Genomic DNA, 21,346 nt, shown 5'->3' with positions numbered 1-21,346 from the left:
TATTAACAGCTTGGTCTATAAGCCGTACTTTTTCAGCCAACGAACAGTATTCTTCTCTCACAACAAATCAGTCAACAGTATTTTCAGCCATGGCTTATCAGCCAAACGAAAAGGTTAAAGAGATAGCACATGGTACAGAACGTATACTTTGGTGCTTCACCATACCTTGTCCCAATCGGTGGCGGTGGCATCGCTATCGCTATCGCAGGTTGTAGTCACGAGCGCCCTCCACTGCTCCGTCCGACGAAAACCACTCCATCACTAGGGAAAGGCCACGATTCAAAAGCCGAACTGCCGTAGGACGAAGGCTCTGCTACGTTTTTCTACTACGAGTTTTTTTCACCACGTGGCCTCTCGCACTGTCGCGCACGTAAAAAACTATTGAAGATGTGACTTGCGTCGGAATATATGGAGTATGACGGTCTACACTAGCACAGTACACACATACTCCCGTGACGTTTTTTTATTGAAATATACATCACATCAACCGCATGGGAGCATCCTTCCGATATGTCTTTCTTATTTATTTTGGAGTTGTTTATAGTACATGGATACTATATTCTCCCATAGAATATTATCTTTTCTATTTGTATTAAGATCCTAGAGGAAGATGTATGTTTGACTGAAATAAAAAAATAAACTGAACATTTTTATCAAACAAATCGGTTCAATCAAAGGAGGAAGCACAACGTGGTTAAACAAATCATCTAGTTAAACGGGATAAGCAGGTAACAGAAGTCAGCTAACAGCATTTCACTGTAGTTGCTGCTGCTGGCTGTGGCCTCTCTTGCGTTTCACTGTAGAATTACTGTAGACTATACTAGTTGCAGCCAGCCACAACAGCGGGTAAAGGCCAGCTAAACATGCGAACGAACAATGTTTTTCTCTCGTAATATTTTAATATCAGCGTAAGCAAAATTGTAGCCAAACAAACAGGGCCTTGCAGATAGCATGCTCGCTGAGATAGACGTATAAATGCTGCATTTGTTTCGGCCGGTAGCTGTCGATGCCGACGTTATCGTCAACAGAAGAAAAAGGAGCACCTTGGCTTCTGACGAAAAGGTTGCACATGGTAGTATGCGTGGTGCTTCAGGCCATCCCAAGTCCCAACCAGGAACTGCCGAAAGAAGGCTCTGCTACCTTTTTCTGCTACGCGTTTTTTCTTGGGACCACACCCCGTCGCGCACGTAAAAACTTTTATGCTGCTGGGGCAGAGTGGAGCGGAGAGAGTCATGTGACTTGGGTTGGACTATGTGATGGTCATCAGAGGCTCAGACTGAGGTGTCGACATGACCTGATGTTTTTGTTTGGCTAAACTTTCCCTTGGGCTATGGCATACTGCAGTACAAACCAGATCAAAAGCTTATGTTTTTATTAAAATATCTAAAATTTAACTAAATATATAATAAAAAAAATTAATATTTATAACATGAAACAGATATACTAAAGAAAATAGGTATAATATGAATACATATATAAAGGGACAAATCTAATGCTTTCTTTATATCACAAATATTAATATTTTTACATATAGTTATTCAAACTCAAAATATTTTAAATTGGTACTCCCTCTATCCAAAAGAAATGCAACTATGGATTGCGTGCTAGTTAAAGTGATTCACGTTTGACCAAGTTTCTAGTGAATGGTATTCATATATATGACTTCAAATCAATTTATTATGAAAATACATTTCATACTTAATCTAATAATATTTATTTGATATCATAAATATTAATATTTTTTATGAAAATACATTTCATACTTCAAATCAATGATATTGTGCTAGAAATGCCTTCTTTGTGGGCGGAGGGAGTACTATGCTAGAATTGTACTCTATTTTGATGGAGGGAGTAGTAAATAGGGTAAACGCTGTAAGGCATCCTTCAATGTAATATTTGCGGGTGGGCACTAGTCAATGTTATATCTTTGCTAGAAGATACTTTTCAATTGTGGCAAATGGCTCCTACATGACAACATCCGAGGTCATTCAAAAATTTTAAATTTTGAATATCAAAACCTAAGAATCTAAAAGAATTATTGGCACAGTAAATAATTTTAATAAAAAAACTTGTCAACTACAAGTTATGGATCTCATTGACATCTACAGTATATTAAATTCATCTTGATTCGACTTCACATGCAAAAGTTATAATCTTTTTAGGTAACTATTAGGCTTGGGATATAACAGTCATGGCATAATGGTTACTTTTAACTTCTCGCCATCTTTAGGATTTAATAAGTTATGGTATACACTCATATTCATAATTAATACCACACATTATTCATACCAAGAATTCATCGTTCTAGGAAAAACAAATATAAGCATCTTCAAAGTTGATAAGTCTAAGGCCTGCAGGACTAAGAGCACTTATAAATACCATGTTTTTAGTGTAATCGTTCAAGATTCTAGTCTTGAAATAAAATGGTACATAATTCATAACATTTCATAACCGGATTGTACTGGCATTTTTTAGAATTAAATTCAAAGTGTACAAAAAACTTTTAGAATTAATCTATTATTTAATTTAGAAAAATAAAGCAAGCAGGCAACACAACTAAACTACGGATTTAATGTTGTATACAATTTCTTATACATAAGGCATATAAGAACATACGTTAAATATGCATAAAGAGGGTCTAGGGTCAATTAATTAGAAAGCTACTGTAAAAACTGAAAATTTTTAGGGGTTTCAGGCAGAACACCCTACGCCATGGGCCGGACATGTACATCCCTGGAAGCCCAAGACACTAACACTAAGAAGTATAAGGGAAGGAAGGCAAGGGGAGTGGAGCATCGAAGAATTACCAGAAGAAACCATCTCCTACCTACTATTCCTCTTCCTCCTTGAGTCTCTCTCTTCCGCTGTACCCGGTTTGCTACTTCCAGTAACTTCTAGGACCTTTAGTCTCTTCCTAATCTATTCCTTGTTGCTTCTCTAATTCTATCCTCTATCTAGGCTGCTCAATTGTACTTAAACCAAGCTGTTCTGTGAATCGATTGAGGGGTGTTAACAATTGGTATCAGAGACAGTCGATTCTTGGTCTTGCTCCATAGATCCCTCTCAACTTCAGATTATCCTCAACCATTTTAACCAGAAGTTCGACGAGATGGAGGCTCGTTGGGACAGGCGCTTCTCGCCTCCGCTGATGAAGGACCAGCGGGATGTCGCTAAGGACCTCCGCGTTCGCGCTGCCCCTGAGCATATCGATGCCGAGGTGGTCCCGGACAATTGGGGCGGGCTGTTCGAGCAGCCTGCCCACGACCTGGAGGAGCGCGACCTCGACCTCTCCGCCTTCGACGTCTTCAGCTCCGCCCAGATCCGCAACGTGCATGGCCTCACCACCAACGTCCCCGTCGCGCTGCTCGACGTCGTCCACGAGCCCGCTCCCGTGCTCGAGGCCACCTCCACTGACTCTGACGTCGCCTTTGACTCCGACTTCTCCAGCAGTGACGGTGGGGCTGCCTCCACCGACGAGCCCAACCCTGGCACCGTGGCGGTCCAAGCCATGCATGCTCGACGCCGCAGAGAGTCTTCACCGCCTAGCCGCCACGCTCGACCGCCTCAGCGTCCTTCTCGAAGTTCTTCTCCTCCGCGACATCGTCTCTCACCCAAGGTTTTCATTTTCGGAAAATAAAATTTATCGGGGGTCACAGATAAAGAGGATAAACATGATATATCGGAAATATCGGACCAAATTCAAATAAAATTTGATTTGAATTTAAGTAAATTTAAACAAAATTTGTACGAAAAAGATAGATATTTTCTTATCGGAACCTACAGATAAAAAGGATATATCAGAAATATCAGGAGATTTCGGCCGATAAAGGAAACCATGCTCTCATCTCCTCATCAAGGAAGCCGCGCGCACGGCGGTGCTTTCCCAACGCTGGAGGCCTCTCTGCGCCGGCCCATCCATGTCGCTGGTCCGCTCCGACCCCATCTTTCCGATGTTGTTCCTCAAGCGCGAGATCTGCGACATCGACGGCATCTGCATGGGCGCCGCCACGGACGAGCTCTTCCGCCTCACCACCCAGGAGGGGAAGCTAACTGTCGAGCGCGAGAAGGTACAAATCGAGGCGCAACCGTTCTTCCTCGTGGTGCAGTTCGAGCAGGACGCCATCAGGTCCGCCCTCGCCCCAAACGTCCGGCACCGCGTCGACGAAGACGGCCTCCACGGCTCGTGGTTCGTGGCAGCCGTCCTCGACTTCGACCCCGCACGCTGCTGCCGCAGCCTGGCGTGGTACACCATCGAGTACGCGCACCTCCTCGCTGACGTCGAGGGCGGGCACGCGGAACTCTTCGCGACGTCCGCGGCCGCCCCATCGTCGCCTACTGCGGTGACTCTCGCGACGTGCTTGGCCTAGACCCCGACCCCTGCGACGCTTTCCATCCTCGGCGCTTCCGCGAGGTCCGTGTCGTCTCAGGCTCCGTTCCCGTGGACACGCGCGAGCGCCTCCCGGCCCCCACCCGCGGCCACCACGCGCACGGCGACCATGGTTTCCTTTATCGGCCGAAATCTCCTGATATTTCCGATATATCCTTTTTATCTGTAGGTTCCGATAAGAAAATATCTATCTTTTTCGTACAAATTTTGTTTAAATTTATTTAAATTTACTTAAATTCAAATCAAATTTTATTTGAATTTGGTCCGATATTTCCGATATATCATGTTTATCCTCTTTATCTGTGACCCCCGATAAATTTTATTTTCCGAAAATGAAAACCTTGACGGCGACCGCGTCGTCATCATCGCCTTCGACCTCGACCCATGTGATGTCGACCCCGAGCGCGCCTATACCATCTGCGCCTTCGAGTCCTTCCGCATCGGCCCCGTCGAGTGCGCGCTCCACGCCGTTTCGCTCGGTGGCTACGACGGCTCCCTCGACGATGACCCGGAGCTCGGTGTCGCCGAGGTGCCACTCGCAGCGGCCGCTGCGCTCCGCGCTGATGCTGTTGGTGCTGCAGGAGGTGGTCTACTGGCATGGGTTGTGGCTGCGTGGTCAGCACAGACAGACTGTTCGAATGTTTGTTCCACTGGTGGCTCCGACGTGCTGGTGTCCTTACCAACGGCTGCACCGGCCACTTCATCGACTACCACTACGCTGGCCCTGCAGCTACTCTGAATGAGGTAGCCACACTTGTGCCTCCGGCAGTCGAGTTCCAAGATGTCCCAAAGCATGACAAGCCCAAGCCGGTGGCTACGGTGTATTGCAAGGAAGCCTTCAACTACCTCGATGAATGCCCAAGTGGAGTTCAATGAAATGCAGCAAAGGTGTTGTCCAATTGAAGTGGCCGGGATACATGCTGTTGATGTGTCAGCAACTCTGTTGGCAGCTGGAATTCTTCAAAATACAGTTGTAAGCTATTCTGGCCATTTTCTTGCACTAGTAGCACTCATGGTTGGGCAAACTGATTTTACAGTCACATATAATTCTATGAACACATGCTGGGACTGCACCTTAATCTCAGTCCTTGTATTTGTCAAGTATTTGGTAGCTGCTTCTTTACTCACACTAGTAGAGAACAGACCTTTGATCCTCGGCCAAAATGGGCTCTAGTCCCGGAATTTTTTGCCCCCGGGACTAGAAATACCTTTAGTCCCGGTTGGTGGCTCCAACCGGGACTAAAGGTTCCTGCCCAACGGCTACTGCGCCAGACAGAGGTGACAGGGACCTTTAGTCCCGGTTGGAGCCACCAACCGGGACTAAAGGTATACTTTTACTCCCGGTTGGTGGCTCCAACCGGGAGTAAAGGTCTACTCCCGGGCCGTGGCTGCGCCCGGGGTTGGAAAGTTACCTTTAGTCCCGATTGGATCTATCAACCGGGACTAAATGTTCTCCCTTTATAAATCGGCCGTCTCCTCCTTCCTCCCCGAGCCCGAGCTCAGCACATTTTGAAGCTCACTGCAGTAGTGTTCTTGCTTCCTCCCTCCCTCCATTGTTCCTCCATCCATTCTTCGATTCCTCCGTCGATTCTTCAGTTGTAAAGGTTACCAATCTCATACTCTCATTTTTTACCATTTTCTTATACCATTTTATTCACTATATATATTTATGGTTCTTTATTGTGGTTTTTTTTCATTTGTAAGCAATTTGAGCTCAAAATCACTTTAAGCTTGCATATTTACATGAAAGAAGGTTAAAGTATATATAAATATAAAGTTAGAAAATAGTTAGAAAATTATAGCAAATCCTTACTAGTTGAACTTGCGGACCGTGTTCAGGTCGGCGAGGATGTTCTCTGCCGAGCGGTAACGGACGTCAAGGAGGAGCTTTGATTCTACGAGGGAGAGCGATAACGGTCGTGGAAGACCGTGTTCCCTTCCTCGTAGAATCGGAGCTCTTCCTTGACCAAGTACGGTGCCGTCCGGTGGAGAAATCCTCGCCGAGCTGATCACGTAAGCAAGGTCAACTAGTACGGATGGTTATTTATTCACATGTCCCGATATCGTCGTAGTAGTCTGTCAATCACCGTACCTAAACGTAGTATATATAAATAAAAACTTAGAAAATAGTTAGAAAATTATAGAAAATCCGTACTAGTTGAACTTGCGGACCGTGTTCAGCTCGGCAAGCATGTTCTCTGTCGAGCGGTAACGGACATCAAGGAGGAGCTTTGATTCTACGAGGGAGAGCGACAACGGTCGTGGGAGACCGTGTTCCCTTCCTCATAGAATCGGAGCTCTTCCTTGACCAAGTACGGTGCTGTCCGGTGGAGAAATGCTCGCCGAGATGATCACGTAAGCAAGGTCAACTAGTACGGATGGTTATTTATTCACACGTCCCGATATCGTCGTAGTAGTCTGTTATGTGTGTACATTCCCATTCTTCTGTTAATTTGCGGAAATATCATATGAATTACTTACCTGCCGCAGTAAAAGACGAGAACACAATGACCATTAAAAATATCATTGTTTAGAGATCTAGATAATTTTATAGTTTGTTAATTTTATTTGTTTATAAAAGAAGAAATTTATAGTGTATTAAAAAATGAGTATAGAGAGTAGATGGCAACTGCTTCCGGGTCCTCGGCCTCTCATGGGTTTCCAAAGCGACTTAGGCCGGGCCTTCCTCTCATTCCATGCGGCAAGTGTCGTGATGAGATAAAGATTGTGATGGAGTACCGAGTGAAGAAGGAGGGTCCCAACAAGGATCGTATCTTCTACAAGTGTCCGGATCGCAATGTGAGTTATTTTATCGTATTTAATGATTATGGTTAGTTTATACCTATTTTCATGATGGTTGTGATTAAAGTTCTAGTTTTTTGTTTTAATTTCAGTGGGATGGCAGTGGACGATGTTCAGGCTTCTACTGGGAGGAAGAGTATGTTGAACTCGTGCAAAAATATCTTGCACAACAGGCAGATACGGCGGCTAATGAGGCAGTGATCCAGTCGAAGAAGCCCAAAGATGTTGCACAATCGGGGGATCTGTCTGTTTTAGTTGAGATTGGTCGCGAAATCCTTGTGCTCCTGAAATGTATTTTAGCTTTAGTTCTTTTAGTGGTAGTTGGGATTGTCTACATTGTAGCGATGCTTTCATAAATTTGTATCTTTTGTGGTGGCACGCATGTTGTATAAATAATTAATTATGATCTAGGTTTTAATATGATATTTATGTCATGTAATGCAGATGAGCCGTCATTGGATGTATAATGCTGATCGCCGCTCACAAGAGTTCATTGACGGCGTGCATTCTTTATTACGTGCGGCCGAGACAAACAAACGCGACGGTTTCATGTGCTGCCCATGTGCCATATGTAAGAATACGGTGGAATATCCTTGCTCAAGGACTCTTCATTCACACTTGTTCAAGTCGGGTTTCATGCCAAACTATATTTGTTGGACAAAGCACGGAGAAACCGGTGTTGTAATGGAAGAAGATGAAGAAGAACAATGGGACGACAATGATATTATTCCTGATGGTGCGTGCTTCAATGATACTGCAATGGGAGAAGCTGAAGAAGAGGTAGCCGCAGAAGATGAGCCGGCTGATGATCTTTGTCAGGTCATTCGTGATGCACAAAGAGAATGTGAAAGTGAAAAGGAGAAGATCAAGTTCGAGCGGATGCTAGAAGATCACAAGAAATTGTTGTACCCAACTTGTGATGCAGGGCAGAAAAAGTTGGGAACCACACTAGAATTGCTGCAATGGAAGGCAAAGAATGGTGTATCTGACAAGGGATTTGGAGAGTTACTAAAAATCCAAAAGAAGATGCTTCCGAAGTACAATGAATTGCCCGCCACTACCTACGAAGCAAAACAAGTTGTCTGTCCTATGGGGCTAGAAATAGAGAAGATACATGCATGTCCTAATGACTGCATCCTATACCGTGGCAAAGAGTACGAGAAATTGGATGCATGCCCGGTATGCCATGCGTCGTGGTATAAGATCAGGCGAGATGACCCTGGTGATGTTGAGGGCGAACGTCCACGTAAGAAAATCCCTGCCAAGGTTATGTGGTATGCTCCTATAATACCACGCTTGAAACGTCTGTTCAGAAACAAAGAACATGCAAAATTGTTACGATGGCACAAAGAAGACCGTAAGGTAGACAATATGTTGAGACACCCTGCTGATGGGTCCCAGTGGAGAGCAATCGATAGAGAATTCCCGGAGTTTGCAAATGACGCAAGAAACTTAAGGTTTGCTTTAAGTACAGATGGTATCAATCCTTTTGGAGAGCAGAACAGTAGTCATAGCACTTGGCCTGTTACTCTAAGTATCTACAACATTCCTCCTTGGTTATGCATGAAGCGGAAGTTCATTATGATGCCTGTGCTCATCCAAGGCCCGAAGCAACCTGGCAATGACATCGATGTGTACCTGAGACCACTTATTGATGAACTTCTCATTTTGTGGAATAAAGAAGGTGTACGTGTGTGGGATGAGTACAAACAGGAACACTTTGATCTGCGAGCATTGTTGTTCGTAACAATCAATGATTGGCCTGCTCTAAGTAATCTTTCAGGACAGTCAAACAAGGGATATAATGCATGCACACACTGCTTCGGTGATATTAGAGGTGTATTCTTGAAAAAATGTCGAAAGGTCGTGTACCTTGGCCATCGTCGATTTCTTCCTGCAAATCACCCCGTAAGAAAGAAAGGTAAGCATTTTAAAGGGAAAGCAGACCACCTGACCAAGCCTCGCAACCGAACCGGTGAGGATGTACTCGATATGGTCAATGATGTGAAAGTCGTCTTTGGAAAAGGACATGGAAGCCAACCTATTCCGAAAGACGCTAACGGTCACGCACCCATGTGGAAGAAAAAGTCCATATTTTGGGACCTACCCTATTGGCAAGTCCTGGAGGTCCGTAGCTCGATCGACGTGATGCACCTGACGAAGAATCTTTGTGTGAACCTGCTAGGCTTTATGGGTGTGTATGGAAAGCCTAAGGACACATTTGAAGCACGACAGGACCTGCGTTGTTTGAGAGAAAGAGACAACCTGCATCCAGAGAAGACAGATGATGGACGCCATTACTTACGTCCTGCTAGCTACACTCTAAGCAAAGAGGAGAAGGAAATCATGTTTGAATGCTTAAACAACATCAAGGTACCATCTGGATTCTCCTCGAATATAAAGGGTATTATAAATGTGACAGAGAAGAAATTCTGTAACTTAAAGTCCCATGACTGTCACGTTCTCATGACGCAATTACTTCCAGTTGCATTAAGAGGAATTCTACCTCCAAATGTACGTCTAGCCACCGTAAAGCTATGTGCATTCCTCAATGCAATTTCTCAGAAGGCAATTGATCCAACTGATCTAGCTAAACTACAGAATGATGTGGTTCAATGTCTCGTCAGCTTTGAGTTAGTGTTCCCTCCTTCCTTCTTTGATATTATGACACACCTCCTAGTTCACCTAGTCAAGGAGATTTTCACTCTCGGTCCTGTGTTCCTACACAACATGTTCCCCTTAGAGAGATTCATGGGAGTCCTAAAGAAATATGTTCACAACCGTGCTCGCCCAGAAGGAAGCATCGCCAAGGGCTATGGAACAGAAGAGGTCATTGAGTTCTGTGTTGACTTTATTCCCGACCTTGACTCGATTGGTGTTCCTGAATCGAGACATGAGGGGAGACTAAGCGGAAAGGGGACACTAGGGAGGAAAACATATATTGGTACGGATGATGATTATTTCAATAAAGCGCACTACACAGTTCTACAGAACTCCTCTTTGGTAGATCCGTATATTGAGACACACAAGGATCTCTTACGATCCGAGTTTCCAGGCAAGACTGAAGCTTGGATTACGCATAAGCACATGGAAACTTTCGGCGGTTGGTTGCGAAAAAAATGTCAAGGTGATGAGAGCATCCATGAGCAACTGTATTTATTGGCTATGCAACCATCATGGCATATCGTCACATACAAAGGGTACGAGATAAATGGGAACATATTCTACACAGTAGCCCAAGATAAAAGGAGTACCAACCAAAACAGTGGTGTCCGCATAGATGCCACAGACCCGAATGGGAATAAGCAGACATATTATGGACGCATAGATGAAATATGGGAACTAGAATATGCACCTACTTTGAAGATCCCATTGTTCAAGTGCCAATGGGTCAAGGTGACCGGAGGCGGAGTAACAGTAGACAACGAGTATGGAATGACAACAGTAGACCTTAGTAATATTGGGTACAAAGACGAACCATTCGTCCTTGCCAAGGATGTGAATCAGGTGTTCTATGTCAATGATATGTCTACCAAACCAAAAAGAGGGAAAAACGATAATGACTCAACCAAAGAGCCAAAGCGCCACATAGTTCTTTCAGGGAAAAGAGTCATCGTGGGAATTGAGGACAAGTCGGACATGTCAGAAGAATATGAAAAGGATGACCGAATTCCGCCCTTCAAAGTGAACAAAGACCCTAGCATCTTGGTAAATGATGAGGACACTCCATGGTTACGAAGCGATCATAACCAAGGGACATACGTAAAGAAGAAGTTCACTGCTGTGCCCACTTGATGATATAGTGATTTAATATAGTGTGTGTTTGAGATATTATGTAATAATTGTGAATTCAGATGTTTATTATGTCATATTTCAAATTAAATCAATGTTTGATTTGGTGGGATTTCTCTCTCAAAAAGGTAAATTAGGATACTGAGTGATGAAAAATTAAAATATTAACGTTAAAATGATGTGAAAACAAATTTCCTGTCCAAAACCAATAATTTTAATAATTTTAATTAAACACTACATTTTTGCATTAACGAAATAATAAATATTAGTTACATTATGTTTTATAATTCTAACAAAAAATAAAAAAGTTAGGTTATCGATTTTTCCTATGTGCAATAAACAAAAATAAAATTCATATTTTTAACAAAATAATTTTATGCCTTTTATTTAATTTACTATGTATTTAATAAAAACTATTGCATTTCTATTGTATTTAACAAGACTATTGCTTAAAACAGGCGGGAAACGAAACTGCAGGCCACCTTTACTCCCGGGTGGGAAGCCCACCCGGGAGTAAAGGTGGGCTGCAGTTTCGTGGCCCGCCAAAAAAAGCCTTTACTCCCGGTGCGTGTTACCAACCGGGAGTAAAGGTATACCTTTACTCCCGGTTGGTAACACGCACCGGGAGTAAACGAACCTTTACTCCCGGTTGGTAATACGCACCGGGAGTAAAGGGTTTTTACTCCCGGTTGGTGGCTGGCACCGGGAGTAATTCTCCTCTGCTATATAACCTCCAGCGCCTGGCAGATCGATCTGCTCGTCTTCTTCCTCGTCGAACACCGCCGCCCGGCCTCTTCTTCGACCTCGCGCCGCGTCCGTTCGCCTTCCGTGACACCGGCGCCGCCGTCTTCTTCCTCGTGCGGCCTCCACCGCGCGCGCCCGTGCCCCTCCTCCGCGCTTGCCCGTGGCCCTCCACCGCGCCCTCCTCCGCGCCCGAGGCCCTCCACCGCGCGTTGCCCCACCGCGCCGGCCCGAGGCCCTCCAGTTCGTACACTGCCGAGCTTCGAGGTGATATATTCGTCGATCTCTTTGTACATTCGTCCGAGCCCTCCACTGCCGAGTTATAGATCACGTCGAAAACTACAACTTTGGTGTAAGCCATGTCAACGGTCGAGGTCGATTGAAAATTCCAAATTTTGAATCACAAAATCTATAGAAACTAAAAATGAATATTTGGAACTCTAAATAATTTTAAATAAAAATATATCTTAAGGCAAGTTTTGAATATTTGGAACTCTAAATGACAAGTATAATTAAGGATCACCAATGAAATTACTTTAGAAATTAATTAGATCGATGTAAATCCATGGCTTGTATAATAAACACGCTATATATTATTTGGAAACAACGCTACGAACCATCCGCTAATGTTTGTTAACGAAATTTTATCCAAATATATTCATGTAGGGTCTTTTTTTTTGAAGGATTTGTTGTAGGATATATAATGGTCAAATAGGAACTCAATTTTGATACCCAGTTTGTAAACTAAGCGTTTTTTAGTTTATCAAAAATATCACATGTTTCTTCATTTGTGAACTTTGAATATACAGATATAATATATTAATGTTGCTAAAGTAATATGAGCATTACATATTTTTTTCCGGGAAGACTATCTTCAAACTTTATATCATAGCATCAGAGATCGCCTGTAGAAGAAGAAAATAAATTCTTATCATTTCGGAAATAGTAATGGTTATATGAGCAATAAGACACGTATACTTACATTTCATAATGGCTTATACTTATATTATTAACATAGAATTTTCTCATATGATGAATGACTACATGGTTGATCACATGGTACATAGGATCACAACATCACGCACCGACACCGCCCCGGCCCGCCTCACGTCGTCGTCGTCGTCAGCACGCCGGCCCGCCTCACGTCATCGTCGTCAGCACACCGGCCACCGCGCCGACACGTATATATACGTCATTTGTATTCATATGCATTTCGTCCATGCGTTTCTATGTATACGGCGGAGCACCGCCGCCCTCGTTCACCCATGTGTACAGACATATATACGGCGGAGTGGAGCACCGCCACTCTTGTCACACCGCCCTTTCTCGTGCCCTAATTCGCCCTAGTACCGACGTAGTTCGTCCTAGTGTGGCGAATTGCGTCCGTGATCGAGGGGCAAGATTTAATAATGCATATTGTTTGTAGATTTTACGCATGTAATAAGCAAAGATTTGACGTACTATATATTGGTTTTGTTTTTTGAAGCTAGATGGCCGACCCGAGAAATATGGATGAGGAGGAGTTGATGATGAATTTGATCAACACTGGCACTCAAGTTGCCGGCGATGATGGTGCTAAAAATAACGTGCAAGAGGATGTAGATGACGGAAGTCAGTACTTAGCTCTTGAACAAAATGAGCAACAACATATTGGCCAAGTATATATTTTTTATTATTAGCTATATATATATATTATCATATGTCTTATGTGTGCTCATGACATTAAAAATAATGTTTATGTTTTGTAGCCCTCTGGATCGACATCAACAACTACAACGAAGAGTAAAAATGTTCGAGGTCCCAAAAAGCCATTGGAGGGTCGCTTCATCATCTCGGAGTTCAATGTGGATACAGGAGAACCGGGGGGGCCGAATAAAATGAAATTTGTGCACCACTGTGGTTACCTTGTACGGGACCGGCTCCCGATTAGTACCCGTGAATGGAAGAAGAAGACCAATGCTCCTCATATCAGTTTTGTCTCCGATCGTGACAAGGCGTTAATTTGGAATGATGTCTTGGTACATTTCACGCTCCAAACAGATGATTATGATGATATAATAGATGGTGATGAATTGAAGGAGCGAGTTAGGGATTGGGCAATGAAGAAGATGGCCACCCAGTTTCAGACTTGGAAGAAACACCTATACACGACGTATGTCAAGAAGAACATAGCACCAGATTTTACTGTCCCAGGCCCGATCTCAAAGCAGAGGCCCTATTGGGATGAGTTTGTACAGTACAAGACTTCAGAAGAGGGTGTGAGTCGGGTGATAAAGAACCAACGTAATGCCCAACAGAAGACATACCACCATACCTTGGGATCAGGTGGCTACCCGACTGCCATTAAGAAGTGGAACAAAATGGAAGCAGACCTTCTTGCCAAGGGTATCAGACCAGAATCACTCGAGTGGGGAGAACGTGCAAAGAATTGGTTTTTCGCTCATGGGGGAACACTAGACCAGGAGACAGGGAAGTGCGTTTATGGCGCAAGACTGCAAGAAGCAGCAGAAAGATTGTTTTATGCTCAGAGAGCTGCTGCTAGTGGTGAGTTCAGGCCCAATAGAGAGAAGGATGAGCTGACATACGCCATCGGGACTATTGAACATGGTGGCCGAACTAGAGGCAAAGGAAGTGTCTCGTGGGAGCATGGATTCCCTCAGGACAGACCTTCCTACAGAAGTCGCCAGAGAAAGAAGGAAGAAGAGGCACACCGGCTCCAGAGGTTGGAGGAAGCGGTGCGTGAAGCACAGGAGCGGGAAAAAAACCTTGAAGCGAGAATGCAGGAGGAAATCAAAAGGCAAGTGCAAATAGCAGTGAGTGCAAGCAAGCAGGCATCAGAGCCAGGAATCAACATTAGCCAATCTGTTCAGTTGAAAAGCAGCTGCGCTTCCACGGAGATACCAAATCAAGGGGACATAGGACTGCGCTTCCCTGTGGATGACGTCACTGAACCTTGTACAACGTGTGAGCTACACATTCCAAAGGAGAATTCCACAATCAAGGTGGCTATCGGTCTTGTTAATCCTATCGACCGAACCAAGACACCAAGGATTCATGGGAATATAATCCAAGAAGGATATGCCACCATCTCGGTAGATAAAGCTGAAAAAGGTTTTAGTGATTTGCCTCTTGACATTCCTGGAGGTGATGGCGAGAAGACTCTAGGAGAAGCGGAGAAGACATTCATTCTATGGCGCAAGCGCTACATCATCATTCCAGGGATGTCGGCTCCACCTCCTTCTGAACTACCTCACCATAGGTACGTGCGGATGAAAACACTACATCATTAATTTGTATTGGCTTAAATAATTAACAATCTGCTCATAATAATATGTCATTCCTTTTTTTGTAGCAGATCCTCCCCCAACCTAAATCCAATTGTTCAATCGCCAGATCATCATAGTGCTCTGTACGATGACATTGTGTTGGAAGACGAGGCTGCATCCACACCCTCTCCAAGGAGGTCTCCAACGCCACAGCCACCACCTCCAAGGAGGTCTCCAACGCCGCTGCCAACACCTCCAAGGAGGTCTCCAACGCCGCTGCCAACACCTCCAAGGAGGTCTCCAACGCCTCCCCCGCCCCCCCCCTACCAAGAAGCCTAGCAAGAGGCCAGCCCCTCAAACGAAGAATCAGTCCCCGCCTGCAAAGAAAGCCACCGTGAAACCAAGGGCTATTCCCAAAATAATATCTGAAGAGAAGGAAGAAGGAACTGATGCATATAAAAAAGACATGTCTAGATTCTATGACAAACTTAAAATGAATCAAGAAGCAAGGAGAAACCCAGAGAAACCGTACTTCTTCGTAGCTCCGGATATTTTAAGAAAAAAGGTGACTTCTTACCAGCATCAACAGCGGGAATCTCGTAAGCCGTCCAAATCAACGTTATCAGACTATGACCGCACTCTCACCAAGTCAATTGAGGCGGCACAGAAAAAGAAGCGGGCAGGGAAAGGAGTTGCCCAACTCGGACAACAAGCGCACCAATCAATCCCCCCGCTAGTTGTTGGTAATGAATATGGTTCGAATTTAGGATTAATGCATCAGGCAAACATACCTCCGGATGTCGATTTGGATCACCTTGGTGAATTTCTTGATGAGACTGGTCTCGACCTTTACCAGATGTTTGGTGATGGAAAAATTGAGAGTGCGGCGGAGGTTGATATTTGGAAGAAAAAATTTGTACTAGGCCAGAGTCTATACAACCCTCAAGCCTTATCTGATCTGGGGACGCAAATGTACCTGCTAAACAAGTGGTACATGCAGGCGTCTACCAGTGGAGACTTCTGCGTTGGTGTCAGAATTAGAGACGAACATTGGTTCCGTGGCGATGATGTTATGTATGTTGACTTTGCAGAATTTCATCAACTATGCCACCTTACCTCTCTGGACAAAGTTATCATTAGCTGCTATTGCCTGTAAGTAATAATTCTTTCGATCTATTATTAAACTCATCATATGTGTGCATATGCATATAAATTATCCTAACAAGTACTATATATATGCAGATTTACAATGACAGAGCTCAGAAAGGAAGGCTGCAATGAAATTGGTTTGTTGATCCCCATATAGTATTCAAAGACCCAATTACTCCAATGACTAATTGGAAGTCTGAGTCAGAGAGTAACATCATGAACTTCTTAGTGAACCAACGCCACAAGAAGGATATACTCTTTCCCTATAACTTCAAGTGAGTGTTAATCATGTCGATCATAGCCTTAATGGCTCATATGTTGATTCTAGTTAATTAATGAGTGTTATGCGTTATATCCTATAAACACATGGCAGCAATCACTAGGATATTGATGGACATCGATCTGGTGAAAAGTCACTTGATATCTGATGACTCGATGAGAAAACCACAACAAGACTACCAAGATATGATAGATATTATCCAAGCGGTAATTTCGGGATCTCTAGCAACTATATATAACACCACAAACATGATGATTAACTATATCTGATGACGTGGCAAATTTTTTATTGGGCAGTGTTTGGAAAACCTTTAGTGAGAAGCAACACATGGAAAATGCAAAGCGCCACTGAATGTAATCCCATTGAAAGTAAGTCCCCTGAATCGCATCATCTTTATTAATTAAACATATAGCTTTATCAACCGGATCACCAGATTGGATGACAAATCTTTTTCTCGTAAAGTGGTGTCTGAGGCAGGAACAGGGGAACAACTACTGTGGTTACTATTTTGCAAGTTTATCAAGGTGCTCTCCCAAAGAACTCCTACAGAGAGACTCAAAGTACGTTAAAATACAACTATATATTCATTTAATTATTATTATTGATTGTGTTACTATGTCTTTAATATATATATATATAATATTATATGTACATATATTAATTTATTTTCCTTTAATTCAAACCTGTAGACTCGATGGTTGGAGGAAAAGGTCATACGGCAAGACCAAATCAAAGCATTCAAGAGTCTATAGCCGGAATTTTTTTAATGAGCAGGTCATCGATTCCAAGGGCGAGTTCTACTTCGACCCAACACTGCCATTGAAGCCAAAGCTAGAGGATGAGAAGAAACTTGTTATGTCACAACAACTATAATGCAATCTTTTGTAATATATGCACATGAAATAATATAATGTAAAATACACATATGCATGCATGCATGTAAATATATATATGATGCATGCATATATAATATATATATATATTTCTATGCTTGAATTGTGTGATTTAATACGTTCATTGTGCTTGAACCGAAACATACTATATGCGCATATAAATGTATAATTAGCAGCGTACAATACGACTTTCGAAAACCTATTTTGAAAAGAAAACAAAAAAATGAAAAGAAAAGAAAAAGAAAAAAACCTTTAGTCCCGGTTCGTATTACCAACCGGGACTAAAAGGTGCCGGCCATCGGGGCATGTCAGGAGGCACCTTTAGTCCCGGTTGGTGTTACCCACCGGGACTAAAGGTCCTCCTTTAGTCCCGGTTCCTGACCCGGGACTAAAGGACCCCCCCTTTAGTCCCGGATGCTTGCTCCCGGGTGGGGAACCGGGACTAGAGGGGGTTCCCCACCGGGAGTAAAGCTCGGTTCTCTACCAGTGCATGTACATATACTCACACCTACAAACGCACGTACATATCATACATGCATGACCACCTCATCGGCTCAGTCTTACTCCTATGAACACACGTACACACCCCCTGCTCCTACAAATACCTTCGAAAAGAATGAGACTAAACCGCCAGACAATGCATCGATGTCGGCAGACACCTCATGCCACCACTAAAAAATCCTGAAAAGTTCTAGGACACTCACTCTAAGCTCCGTTCGGCTTGCTGAAACTTGGCTGAAACTAGCTGAAAAACACTGTTCTGACTGAATTGTTGTGAGAAAAAAACATTGTTTCGACTAAAAAAACAAGCCGAACAAACGATTTCTGGGGTAAGCCGAGCGGAGCCTAAGTCAAGAACTTGGAAACAGAAAAACTCGATCAATCAGCTAAGCTACGCTTAGCTCACTCACCTCGCGAATCTTCAAGATTTTGAATCTTATCTGATAGCCTTAATGTTTTGACTGGCACAGGTAGCTACTATACTATCTGTTCAGTATACAAGCCATTTAGGTCTTGTTTAATTTCTCCTCCTAAAATTTACTCCATATCCATCGAATATTTAGATATATATATAGATTATTAAATTAGACTAAAAAAATAATTAATTGTACAGTTTGCGACTAATTTGCGAGACGAATTTTTTTAAGCTAATTAGTCCATGATTTAACAATGTGGTGCTATTAGGCTTAATAAATTCGTCTCGCAGATTACTGACGGATTCGGTAATTTGTTTTTTTATTAATACCAAACACTCTATACAACACCTTCATGTGACACCCGATGAACACCCTAAAACTTTACACCAGCATCAAATCATCAATCTACAAGTTGCTCGGACAAACCAGGTCGGTTGCACGTTCTTTTCTCTCAGTCGAGGAAACGACGGCTGCAAAGATCTAGAAGTGTCATACATAGATTTGCCTCCAATTGGATACCATGAATGTAAATTATTGGTCTAGCTCCTAGCAGTTCCTTTCGATACCTATCATGAAAACGACGAGGTAAGCCGACGAGGTAGCTAAGGCACGTAAATTATTTGATTATTGGACTTATCTTTTTTTTAAGACCGACGCAAACGTTCATAAACACGAGCATATACTCACGTTCCAATGAACACATGTATGTACATTCCTACTCCATGAACATCTCCGAAGAACTAAATTAGACTGGTAATTTCGAAATTGATAAAGTCACCACAGTCAACTCGCCTACAACTTATCCTTGAAGCAAGCATGTGACCAATCACCTTTGTTGATTGCCACAATGCCACGACGAACGCTTCTTCGAACGAAGCGGAAGGCGATACGGGAGTCGCCGCAGCCTATGAAATGCGGTGGGCATAATGCCAAATGATCGAGCGGCGGGCTATATATGGATGTCCGCTTGTATGTTCACCACAAAAAAAGACTTACGTATGTACTGGCATGTGAGAAATATGCATATATATATGATATGCATATTCTCGTCGTCACCGCCCGCACGATGTCCCCACGCGCCACCGCCACATTCTCGTCGTCGAACACCATCACGGGCGCCGTGACGCCGACGGGCACGCCGACGCCGAGCAGTCCACCACCAGCCGCTCGTTCAAGAACTGGTCGGCGAAGTGCGGCCACGTCACCACGGGCACGCCGTGCGCCACGGACTCCAGCAGCGAGTTCCAGCAGTGGGGACGAACCCGCCCACGGCGCGGTGGGACAGGATGGCGAGCTGCGGCGCCAGCCGCGCACCACGAGGCCGCGCCCCGCCGTGCGCGCCTCTAGCGCCCCAAGCCACTCCTGCACCTCCGGCACCGCGGCGGACACCTCAGCCTCCTTCACCACCCAGGGACGGCCTGCCGGTGTCCTCGAGGCCGTGGCCGACCTCGAATAGCTGCTCGGGAGCTTCCGCGCCAGGCTGCCGAAGCAGACGAACACGACGGAGTCCGTGTCCATCGTGTCGAGCCAGGCGGCCACCGCGCTCTGCAGCCGGACGCCGTCCGAACGACGTGTCCCCGCGCGACGCCATGGCCTCGACGTCCCGGTTGGAGAGGCAGAGAGGACCAAGCGTCCACACGGGTTTGCCGAGCGCCGCCTCGTAGCACGACACGAACTGGCCCTCGGGTCCGCGAACGTGTTCACCACCGCGCCGTCGGCCGTGCGCATGGCCTCCACGCACTCCGTCCAGAGCGCCTCCCACCCGGCGAGTTAAAGAAGCCCGGCGCCGTGGCCTTGGTCACCCCACGTGCACGGGCATGCCTGGCACCACGAACCTCTCCTGGTCGTCGTCGGTCGCCGCGGTCTGCTCGCGTAACCCGTGGTCGATGGCGTTGAGGTCGCAGAGCGAGTAGAAGCGACGACGGCCGTGGAAGAAGAGGCGAGGGATGCCGAGTCTTCTGGCCACGCCGGCCGTCCACGGGTTGCTCCAGTCGGAGATGATGCAGCTCGGCGCAGCGCCAGCGCTCGCAGGTACGCTTCCAGCGGGCCGGCGAGCTTCTGCACGGCGTTGAACAAGGGATGAAGTGGCCGTTGTCCGTGACCTGGTCCACGTTCCTCGATGCCCGGGGGCAGGCCGTCGTCGGTGGTCTGTCGGCAGCGTGCAGCTACGACGATCTCGAGAGGACAGCTTAGTGAGCACGGCCTGCTCGGCGACCGCCACGCAGCCGTGCGCCGTTCACCGGTGTCGTCACCAAGCTCGCGCGCGCGAGGGTCTACCATGGGGATGGTGTGGCCCCTGCGCCACGAGGGGGACGATGACGAAGTGAGATGGCGGTGGTGGCGCTGGCATAGCAGAAGCAGATTCCTCCGTGGGCGCCATGACGTGCTAAGCTAACTTCCGGCGGGCACCGCACGAATGGTGTAAGAAATAGGGTGGCCTGTGAGTCGCTCTCTACTCAAGGCCCACTCGTGATTCGCTCAGCTACCAGACTGACTGGCCCACTTGCGCAGGCGAAGGAACTCCAGCTACCGGCCCACTCGCGGCCCACCTGAGCAGGCCAGGGAAAAAGCCAAAAATAAACTGGCTGGATGGGGTTCGAACCGTGGTCTCCCCCGCCTAATACCCAGGCTTACCACTACACAACACGAACTTAAATAAAAACTATTAAAATATGGTATTACATATATTAAAATAATCTTGCAAATGTTAAAATATGTCCGCTGCTAGATTGTCAATTTACTTAGATAGACATGTGATTACGGTTCAAAGTATGCACCGTATAAGTAGAAACAAGTAAATCAGTTGGGAAGTCCTAATAATTTCTAGATGTGTAAACTTGCTCTGATTCTCTTCCGATTTGCAGTTCTAATGGCCATCCAGTGATATGTCTCTCAAGGACATGTACTTGGATGACATTTATTTTCTAGCTTTTAAAATATGCCAATGGCTACTGCCTTCTCTTCAGGCTTCTTAGTCGAGGGTGATGCCTCCATATTAGTTTTTGTTCAGTTGGGTTATATAATCCCTAAGCGCAAGGGTTCCACGCTCCGACCACCCCTACACCGCCGACGACTACCGCGGCGAACCGTGGTCGGAAACGACAATTTTGATCGCCGCA

General features: G+C 45.1%; 1 pseudogene; it reads right to left on the bottom strand.

Moving 5' to 3' along the window:
* Positions 1-4,423: 4,423 nt before the first annotated feature.
* LOC136480180 (UDP-glycosyltransferase 73E1-like) lies at positions 4,424-20,507 on the bottom strand (annotated as a pseudogene).
* Positions 20,508-21,346: the final 839 nt, after the last annotated feature.

This window comes from Miscanthus floridulus, chromosome 9 (genome assembly GCF_019320115.1).
Source record: "Miscanthus floridulus cultivar M001 chromosome 9, ASM1932011v1, whole genome shotgun sequence".
Classification (NCBI taxonomy): domain Eukaryota; kingdom Viridiplantae; phylum Streptophyta; class Magnoliopsida; order Poales; family Poaceae; genus Miscanthus; species Miscanthus floridulus.
Note: the sequence above shows the minus strand (reverse complement) of the source record. Positions and strands in the feature narration are given on the sequence as shown.